We start from the raw sequence: 8,031 nt of genomic DNA, 5'->3' as shown, positions 1-8,031 counted from the left end.
TGGTTTCAAAGCAGAGCAGTTTCATACTCAAGAGTACACAAATATATTTTGACAGAGTTTAGAGTTCACAACTTGCATTGACTCTATCTAAACTACTTATCCGACAGCATCACTTTGCTTTCACTTCGAAAAATCAATGGTCACAGTAGGTTAATTTAACTTTTTAATCATGTCTGTAGAAGAGTTCAAAGAAAAGTGAATATGAAACTGTAATTTGTCAGTGTATGTAGGAGAAACTAAACAACTCTTCAATACAGAACAAGAATGAGTTAAAGCAAAATAAGCCTGACTGATGGGGCTATGTGGGCTTGTCATTAAAGCACTTGCTTCACTTAGTTGGTCAGAACCATGGTCTGATTCAACACCCTTAATTTGCCACCACGGGTCTCTTGTGAGATTGTATGATTTGGGTTTGAGCTATGGTTCAGCTGTATCATCTACATGAAAACCATCATTCAGAGGGCCTCTTCAGCTCCTCCTGTGGTCTGTGCTGTCTTGTCTATTTTGGCAGTTTGTGACCTAGGCAATCAGTGCTGATCTTTTGGCGTGAGTGCAACGTTTCTTCCCCACCTGCCGTTCCCCCTTTCCTATATAATCTCTGCTTTTCTGTCCTTTGTTGTCAGTAGATTGTTTTGTGTGTCTGTACAGTGACTGTGCTGAGTACCTGTCTTCCACGTCTCTCTCCTTGTGGTTCCTGTATCCCAGGACGTGTATAGAGGAGAGACAGATGCTTGTTGCCTCACTGATCTCTCTGTCTGACATCCTGTCTCTGGTGAGCACAGGGTCTTGGGCAGTGTCCACAGCCTGTCTGGGTCTGCATTACTCTGTCAGTCGGCTCTGGAATCCTGTTGTTTTTATTGCTTTTTTTTTCTGAGATAATACAGTTTCAGTTACTCTTTTTCGAGTCCTTTTTCCCTGGGTCCTTGACACAATGAGTACTAGAAGCAAGTTTACCACTGCAGGTACTGTATTCAAAAACTCAGGAGGGGAAGATGTCAGTTTCAGGCAAATATGATGACATGCCATGAAAAAGTCACTTTTGAAAATTGTAAAATAAAATAACAATTAAAAAAATAAAATAAAAACATTAAAACCAGTTTGGACATTATTGCTTTACTATCGAGGAGGCCATTCACAGCTTCCAATCACACCCGGACTGTGGAGTTTCGTTTTCATTGGACTTACTTTTCCGCATCACTTACAGCAACTTGGATTGTATATACACAGGGGGACACTCACGATGGGACTTATTCTTATTAACTATAAATTTATGTCATTCTTTTAACACTTTTTTTTTAACTCCCACACAGAGAAATCAGACCCCCTTTAAATTTTAGTAACCCGGCCCTCTGGGCAAAGTGTTACAATAATAATAATAGAGAAACCCAAATTTTAATGGTATTATACACAACAACAACAGCAATAATAAATTAACTGATTTTTTTTATTTTATTTCAGTCATCATATACAATTACATAATAATTATACATAACTTTGGAATATTACCTGAAAATGGACTGAAACTTTTTTTTTCATTTACTTAAGCATCACTTCCATAACAAAATTTCACCTTAAAAAAAATATGCAAAATAGTGATATATATATATATATATATATATATATATATATATATATATATATATATATATATATATATATATATATATATATATATATATTCTTAAGACCTTTATACTCAAATGAAAATTACACTCTTTATAAATAAATTACATTATTTTACATATTTCATATACAGAGCATTTAATTGAGTTATATACTGTACATTTTATAATACATTTTTACATTTTATTCCACTGTTTCACCCCTTATATAAACTGCATTAATACATATGCAAAAAGCATTGCTCTTCAATGAAACTTAAATTGTGCCATATCATTGCATATCTAATGCCATTTTATGACACACTGGTTGAGCTCTAAATGTCTTAATGCTTTGCTCTTTGAATTTGATGATACCATAGGATGCACTACATCTCATTCTATAGTGTGATGCTGAAACAGTTAGGACATTTCTAAAGGAACTCTAGATATTGTTGTTCTGTTGACTGGGGTGTTTTTCTTTTTCCTTAAAAAACAGTGCATTGGTTTAACCTTCTGTACATTCTCATTAATAATGCTATGTGCTTGCTCCAAGACTCATCTCTACTATTACATAATTCAGAATATTGCATTCCCAGAATAGTGCTGCAGTGCTTTAGGGAGGAATTGTGAATAAGTGTCATATTGTATCAATGTAAAAAAAAAAAAAAAAGCCACACCTCCAACAAAATGGGCTGATGCACTTGTTTTGAAGCGGAAGCGACGCAGTGAACACAACTGATATCATTCAGCAAACAGGATGTGAAGCTCTCAGATCTCTCCCTGAAGAACAACGTTTATTGCATTGTTGAAACAAGTATACAGTTACAGTATACAGTAAGAACAGCTGAGCTTGACAGTGTTGAACGAATGCAACACTGGTTTTGATCTCAGCTCAGAGTTTATTGCAACCAGTGAGTCATTAATCGATGCAGCACAGCAGAATCATAGTGACGTGAAGCTTGCCCATCCAGAATGATGCTGCACTGCTGTGAAGGGGCCAACTGACTCTAGAGGCTGAAACTGTTTTTCCTTCCGCATCTGAGGGGCGCTCCTCTGGTACGGAGGAAGGGGAAGGGAAAAAGAACGGGAGGGAGATGGGAAGGGGGGTTCTGTGTGAGTTACTGTGATGTGATGGCAAGGTATCCGTCCAGAGTGCCGCTGATAGGATCTGAAGTCTGGCGAGGAAAGATAGTGCAGCAACAGCGAAAGGATCAACCTGCTGACAGCTTCCTGTCATTCATTCACCTCTGAAAGCTCACGGTTTTCCACGCATACCTAATCAATAATGACACAAACAACATTTCACACAGCTCTCATAAAAGTTAATGGCTTTTCCAATTACTCTGACTGACAAATTTAAACCAGGTCATTAAAAAGCCGGAAAATTTACTATAACTTAGCCGTTCATGTGCATCCAGCCGTACTTACCATAGAATCTTAATTATGAGCAAAGATGTGAAGGACAGAAATGACCAAGGGATAGAAAAAGGGAGTGTGGTTTCATAAGGTCCGTTGTCATTTATAATGGGAGATAGAGGTCTTGGCATCTGATGTGTCTGTGTGTTGACTCAAGGGCTTATGCAGCTCTGCTGGCTCTGCAGAGAGAAAAACAGACCACCGTCATGTCAAAGAGCATTTACATACTGCTTTGTTCACTTGCCCCCGATGCATCTGAGCACACACTGAAACCACTAAAGACATTTGTATACCACAGCAGATCTGCTGCCAGAGAATATTTTTTTCATATGCATTATAGTTTTTTTTTTTCATACTTTCTCTGAAAGTAAAGTGGGATGAAAAATGAATTGGATTCTTTTTTGTATTAATATGTTTAAGGGCCTTTTTGCCTTTTATTTATTTATTTATTTAATTAAAGGTTGTTTATATAAGATAATATTTTTTATATAATAGTGTTATAATAGTGTATTCCTTCTATACTGTAAGAAAAATAAATCATTTTATATCCATTGGGGCTGTTTTCCTTTTCTTTTACTTCCATAGACCTGTTCCTTTATCCTCATCTCTTTGCTGACCTGTATATTTCTAGACACACGGGCGCTCAGAGGAGGAAACAGTTATAAGCTTTAGTGCTCTGTGTATGTCTTCACAGTGACACAAGTCACAAGGGCTGTGCATCTGAATAAAGCAACTCTGCTGCAGCTGAAATCTCAAAGGACCCTATTTTGCAGAGGTAAAATAACCCCCCAAACACCTGTCCAATTTACCTGTCCTCATAAAAACACCTGTGCCATGCTCAAATTGTTGCCACATACAAGCACAGTAAATGAGACCATCATCAACTGTCAGCACTGGGCTTGTACATTATTAAAAAAACACTTCACAGCAAAATTAAACAAAGAAAGCACCTTGCATTAAAAAGCAGTGCATATATTGCACAGTCCACTTAAGCACACTATTTACATTTCATATTGAGGTAATTTTAATGGCCACAAGCAGTCTACATTTAGGGTTTTATCCATGTTGCTGCTGAAAGGGTGGCCTTCATTCTAATTGGGGCTTAACTAGTAAAGTAGTAAAGTAGGGTGTAAGCAGAAAATAAACAAGTATTCTGCTTTCTTGTTAGCTGTTTCAAAGTCAAGTGAGCTGCTTATCTAAATGTCATGTCAAAGTTGACAAAAAACTAAACAACCTATTAAAATTTAAATTAACTTAAATGTATGCATTTAACAGATGCTTTTATCCAAAGCAACTTACAGTGCATTCAGGTAATCAATATTTACCTATCATGTGTTCCCGGGGAATCGAACCCCCAACCTTACGCTTAATAGTGCAATGCTCTACCAACTGAGCTACAGGAAATCTATTATTAACATGAAGAGCTTGCTGTACCAGCAGTAGTATTGTTGAAACACATGCATTTTGTACTGTGTCTGAAGATTGGGACTCAATCATCGTCACATGTAGGCACGATATGGGCTTGAGGTTTATGGGCTTTACATGGGCTTGTCCACAGGTTCCATTTCGGCCCTTTCAAATTTAGCCTATGCTGGTGCTATGACGTTGGTATGGGCCCTAAATGGGGTTGTCTATGGGTCCAATGTTCCAAGCCCTGGTATGTATGTTACATATGCCAGGGCTGACATAAAACCCATGGACAAGCCCATTTAGGGTAGATACTGGGACTTATTCAGATAAACCTGGCAAGAATCCCATGGACAAGCCCATGTAAGGCCTTATAACTTATACCCTAATGGTGCCTACATTGACCCCATCATGAAATGTTGGCTGGGTTGCATGCTAGGACAAGTGTTTTGAACTTGACTGTGGCTGGGATAGGGGGAACCAATGGAAGAATAACATATGTGTGACGTGGGAGCAAGGCTGGATTGGTAATCGAACATGTCAGGCATTTTCCAATTGGGCCCACGCACCTAAGGGGCCGACAGAATGTTATTATTATTTTTTTTTTGCCGAGGACCATCAAGCAGGGACAGTGAGCTGCCAGTGGCCCATTGGTTTTTCTCCTGTTTTGACAGTGTAAACATCCAACCAGAATGGATCTTCTTCCTCATCGGCTTTTCCCACGTTTTCACAGCAGCTTTATCAAGAACATGCTTGCTTTGCGGTGAGTGATGCGGGCCAAAGAGCAAGGCAGGAGGAGAAGAGAGTAGTTGAACTGGTAAAGTGATTGAGACTCACAACGAAGGCAGGTATATAAACTATCCTAATGTGTGCGTGCTCCATGAATGTAAAATACGTAAACACTTTTTAATAAAACATGAATTCATCCCCCATGATTTTTTTGGCCAAGTCAAGTCAATTGTATTCATCAAGGTTTCCATGGGCCAGTGCAAATAAAGCTAGATTTAAATGAACAAAGATTATTTTGAAACACTATACATATACCATTCAAAAGCTTAGAGAAAGTATCATTTATTTATTCATTTATTTATTATCTTGGGGGGTGATATAAATTACAAATTTTATTTAGCAAGGATGCTTTAAACTGATCAAAAGTTGTAATAAAGACATGTATAATGTTACACTATTTATATGATTATACTGTATGTATTTATCAGATGAATGCTGTTCTTCTGAACTTTCTATTCATCAAAGAAACATGAAAAAAAATCTAATTTAACATAATAATAATAAAAATAATAATAATAATAATAATAATACTTTTTTAGTAATGATGCAAAAAATTCAGCTTTGAAAATCACAGGAATAAACTACATTTTAAAATATATTCACATAGAAAACAGTTATTTTAAATAGTAAAAACATTTCACATTATTATTGATTTTGCTGTATTTTGAATCAAATAAATGCAAGCTTGGTGAGCAGAAGAGAATTCTTTAAAAAAACACAAATAACCTTACTGTTTAAAAACTTTTGACTGGTATATATACATATATAGAAGTGGTGGTGGGCTGCCTGGACCAAAAAATGCCAGGGCCATTTTTTTCCCCAGTCCAGCCATGAGTGGGAGTAGTTGGAAAGGTATAATATCAGCTGGGCTGCATTATTCTGGATGAGCTGCAGAGGTTTTATTGTATATCCTGGGAAGACAGCCATCAATGATTTGTTGTAAATCAAGATAAGAGCACACCAGGGGTTGTACCAGAACCTGAGCAGCTTCCATGGTAAGAGAAGGTCTGACTTGGCAGAGTTTTTGCAGAAAGAATCTGCATATCTTCATACTGTGTTAAGCAAAGACGTTGTCCAGTGTAACACTAAGGCTCTTGGCTTTCTGCGAGGGAGAGATGGTTGAGTTGTCCTTTGAAATGACAAGGTCTTGGCCGGGTTGAATAGCAGCTTGGTTGTTGCTAAGTTTAGCTCAAGATGATAGACACTCACAGTCCCTAGTGAAGGTCTTGGGACTGAGACCATGTTCAGTCAGCATTTCAAGGCGTTATTTTCCCCTGTCTGTATCCAGACTTCAGTGTTCAGAAATAAATATGGCAGATTGCATACTTCTTTCAGGAAATTCACTTTCTTGTCTTCGTAGTCTAGTATGCTGTTGAAAAATCGAGCAGAATATTCTGTTTTGAACAACTGCAATCTAGGTGTACATTTGAGCAGTTCTTGGGATTTGAACCAATGAGATTTGTGTTGCAAGGGCAATGCGCTACTTGAGCTACAAGAACTTGTACTAATTATACGAAGTACTGCACTATACGGTATTTGGTTTGCAGAGGAGTGTGGCTGCTCAAACCAATGGATCCAAAACTGCCTGCAAGTTTCATGTTTACTGTGCAAACAAGGCTGAGAAGATTGAGTTATAAGTAACAAGACCCAACACAGATGAACAGAATTATAAGAGCACCTCTCTGGGTGTATTAATTCTGGATGTTTGAATCATCTAAGAATAGTCTGAAAGCCTCATGACAATGCAATAAAGAAAATGTGCCACTTACTGTACAATATTTTTTTCAGCAAGGAGTCATTACCGCTTTCCACACTCCCTGCAGCTGCTGAGTGACTTCTCTCCAGAGACAGCAAACGCCAAATGACTAAGAACTAAATGTTCCTGCTGCACAACACATCCACCACTGACAGGACCCTCAGAGGAAGCCCTGTTCCAGGCTAAATACAAAACATTTTAAAACTGACTGCAGGTTTGAGAACTAAATTAAATCTGTTTTGGGCCATCTCCTGTTTGCAATTTAAGGTGAGGGGAAGGAAAAAGTGAGAGAGAGCGGTTCAAATATGAGGCAAAGTTTTCAAGATACATTGCTTATCAGAGATTATGTCAGTTGTGGTTGCTGAGTGACTTTGCACAAGGACAGTCAAACAGGCAGCAAAGTGCACCGGGGAATTATGGGAATTTTCACTCATAATTTTACCTCTGCCCATAACTGACAATGGCAGGTAGTAAATGACAACCACTCTCGATTGGGAATAACGAGCTGGACAACAGTTATAAGATAGAATAATACTGAACACCCATGCACTACCCACAGTCTGTTTCAATGTATCTTGAAAAAAAAGGGCCAGTGCTTGTGAAAACTTCCAAATCAGACTGTCTTGCAGCAACACAACTTACAGAAACTTCAGAATTGGTCTCGGATCAAAAAAAAGTGACTAAAATTGTTCATCATAATAGTGTTAATATAGGTGCATCCTGGTAAACCGAGTTTGAGTCCTGGCCATCTTTCCTCTTCCCACCCCCATAATTTTCATACTTTGAGCAGTATTGAAAAGATTTGGGCAACTGGCCCATAGCACACAATTGTTCCTCATACTGCATTTGTCTTAGTATTTCATTGTCTTCATGCTGGTAAAGTTCACTGTAATAGGCACAAACATACAGTAATTTACATTTGATATTCTGTTTAGGTAGTCACCAAAACAATGCAGCATGCTGTGCTAATTGGATCAGCAGGTAGCAAAATGATACAAAGCATACAATGCTCTAACAAGAAATGGTGTCAAAAAAAAAAAAAAAAAAAAAAAAAAAATTTAC

General features: G+C 37.8%; 1 long non-coding RNA gene across 1 annotated transcript; it reads right to left on the bottom strand.

The window, feature by feature from the left end:
* Nucleotides 1-1,726: 1,726 nt before the first annotated feature.
* LOC127933853 (uncharacterized) lies at nucleotides 1,727-7,060 on the bottom strand. Its single transcript, XR_008147588.1, has 3 exons — nucleotides 6,983-7,060; nucleotides 3,030-3,196; nucleotides 1,727-2,876 (listed from the first exon to the last, which is right to left on the bottom strand). It is a non-coding gene; the product is annotated as an uncharacterized LOC127933853 (long non-coding RNA).
* Nucleotides 7,061-8,031: the final 971 nt, after the last annotated feature.

The sequence above is a fragment of the Carassius gibelio genome, chromosome A18 (genome assembly GCF_023724105.1).
Source record: "Carassius gibelio isolate Cgi1373 ecotype wild population from Czech Republic chromosome A18, carGib1.2-hapl.c, whole genome shotgun sequence".
NCBI lineage: Eukaryota > Metazoa > Chordata > Actinopteri > Cypriniformes > Cyprinidae > Carassius > Carassius gibelio.
This window is presented reverse-complemented; position numbering and strand designations above follow the sequence as displayed.